A 2,628-nucleotide genomic window follows, 5' to 3' on the forward strand; every position below is an offset into this window, starting at 1 on the left:
ATTGGGAATGGTTGGAAGATACTGACGTAACCTCGGGCTTTTGCATCAGCGCCGTGCTTCAGAAGCAACTTGGCCACCTCCACTTGGCCCTCTTGGCAGGCACCGTGCAGTAATGTGTTGCCATTCTGCGGGTTAATTCAGCGCCACCGCCATTGAGTATAAGCGCAGACAGGGCCAGGCGTCCGACAATATCATCATGAACATTTCCGGTATTGCTGACACGTGTCAAGCAGCACATGCAGGCCAAACGGAAATGAGATGAAGCGAGGGAAGGAGATACTGACATAGCCCTTGCTTGTAGCATCAGCGCCGTGCTCCAACAACATCTTCACCACTTTCACGTGGCCACGTTCGCAAGCATCTTGCAGTGGTGTATCGCCATGCTGTCAGTTGGTACATCACCATTCACACCACATGTGCAGGTGCAGCAGCAACATACGGCCCGCAGTATCATGAGACACTGGAAGGTGTGTCAGCAGGAGAGCATGCAGACAAAAACGGAAAGAAAGGGCAAAATCAAACGATAGAAGGGGGAGCAATGGAGACGAAAGGAGGTACGGACGCTATCTTTGACTTGAGTATCCACGTTTTGCTTCAACAACATCTGCACCACCGGCACATGGCCATGATAGCAGGCCTTGTGCAGCGGTGTATAATTATTATGTTGGTTGACTCGCCCCATCACGTGCAGATGCGCCATTGCATTGCCATGTACCATCACGATATCATTATCAGCAGAGACCAGTGGGTATATCAGCAGCAGCACCTGCAGACAAAAGACAGAAGAGAGACGAGGAAACGGCTAACAACATAAGGACGCGTGAAACAAGTGGATGCTAACCTGGTCCTTGGTTTCGGCATCAGCGCCATGTTCCAAAAGCATTTGTACCATCTTCACGCGGCCGTGTTCGCAGGCCCAGAGCAGTGGTGTCCAGCCAAGCTGTAACGTAGTTCACCCCATCACGTATAGGCGCAACATCATCATATGTCCGACAGTAGCATGTTTATGAGCTCTTCGTAATAGGGCGCACCAGCAGCAATTGCCGATCAAAAGAGCAAAGACGAGGAAACGCCTAACAACGGAAGAAAAAGATTAAAGGGGACGGGAAAGTTGGGTACGGACCCCGTCCCGGTCTTCAATATCAGCGCCGTGCTCCAACAGCATCTTCGCGACCTTTACATAACCGTATTGGCAGGCCCGATGCAGTATTATGCTGTAATTCTGTGGTAGGTTCGCCCCCATGTACAGGCACAGCATCCAGATGTTCCACAGTATTATTAGAAGAGCAATAATATTTATACACTAGTGGGTTTTCTCGCAGCACGCTCAGACCAAAGGGAAGAAAATGGATGGAGATCAAAATCAAAAAGCAGCTATGCGCGGAAAGGGGCAGTGCTAACAATGTCAATGGCTCCAGCATCAGCGCTGTGCTCCAACAGCCTTTCCATCACTTGAAGATAGCCGTGATCATAGGCCAAGTACAGTGGTGTACAGCCATTCTGTGAGTTGATGCGTCCCATCATGCGTAGGTGCAGCGTCAGCGTCAGCAGGCAGCCGAGTGGACAGGAGAGAGAAGAACAGGGAACTGACGTTGTCTTGAGCTTCAACATTAGCGCCGCGCTCTAACAACATCTCCACCACCTCCTCATGATTGTTACTGCAGGCATGGTGCAGTGGTGTCTTGCAATCCTGTCAGTTGATTTGCCACCAGCATGACGATCACGCACAGGTGCAGCAGCACCATGTGTCCCACAGCATCGTGACAAACCATTCGCAAACCAAACATGGTTGTATTAACAGCACATGCAGACTCAGAAAGGGAAGAGAGAGGAAGTTGACAACACCCAAAAGCAACCAGCAGACAGGGGCGGGAGGCACGAACGTGGTTCTTGGCTTCAGTGTCAACGCCGTGCTTCAACAACATCTCCATCACCTCAACATAACCGTCATGACAGGCCAAGTGCAGTGGCGTATCGCCCCGCTGTGGGTAAATGCGTGACCGTTTTGCACCAGTTCAGCATCACCATGCGTCCCACAGTATGATCATGAGATATCGTATCCCAATAGCGCAGACTAAAAGCTGGAGATCGAGGAAGCATCAGGATGTAGTAATAGGAGAAGGCGCAGGGGCCACCAACGTGGTCCTTGGCTTCAGTGTCAACGCCGTGCTTCAACAGCATCTCCATCACCTCAACATAACCGTCATGACAGGCCAAGTGCAGTGGCGTATCGCCCCACTGCGCGTGAATGCGTTACCATTTTGCACCAGTTCAGCATCACCATGTGTCCCCAGTATTATCATGAGATATTGTATCCCAATAGCGCAGATCAAAATTGGAGATCGAGGAAGCATCAAGATGTAGCAATAGGAGAAGGAGCAGGGGTCACTAACGTGGTTCTTGGCTTCAGCATCAACGCCGTGCTTCAACAGCATCTCCATCGCCTTCATACAACCACCATTGTAGGCATGGTGCAGTGGTGTATCGCCCCACTGTGGGTTGGTTCATCACCATTGTGAGCAGGTGGTGCATCCATACGTTCCAGTAACATAATGAGCAATTATGGCGATGCAGACCTCGACACACATGCACACACACATGAGCGTGCGCATAAAGTGATCACTACAC

Source organism: Monosiga brevicollis, genomic scaffold (assembly GCF_000002865.3).
Source record: "Monosiga brevicollis MX1 MONBRscaffold_25 genomic scaffold, whole genome shotgun sequence".
In the NCBI taxonomy this organism is placed as follows: Eukaryota; class Choanoflagellata; order Craspedida; family Salpingoecidae; genus Monosiga; species Monosiga brevicollis.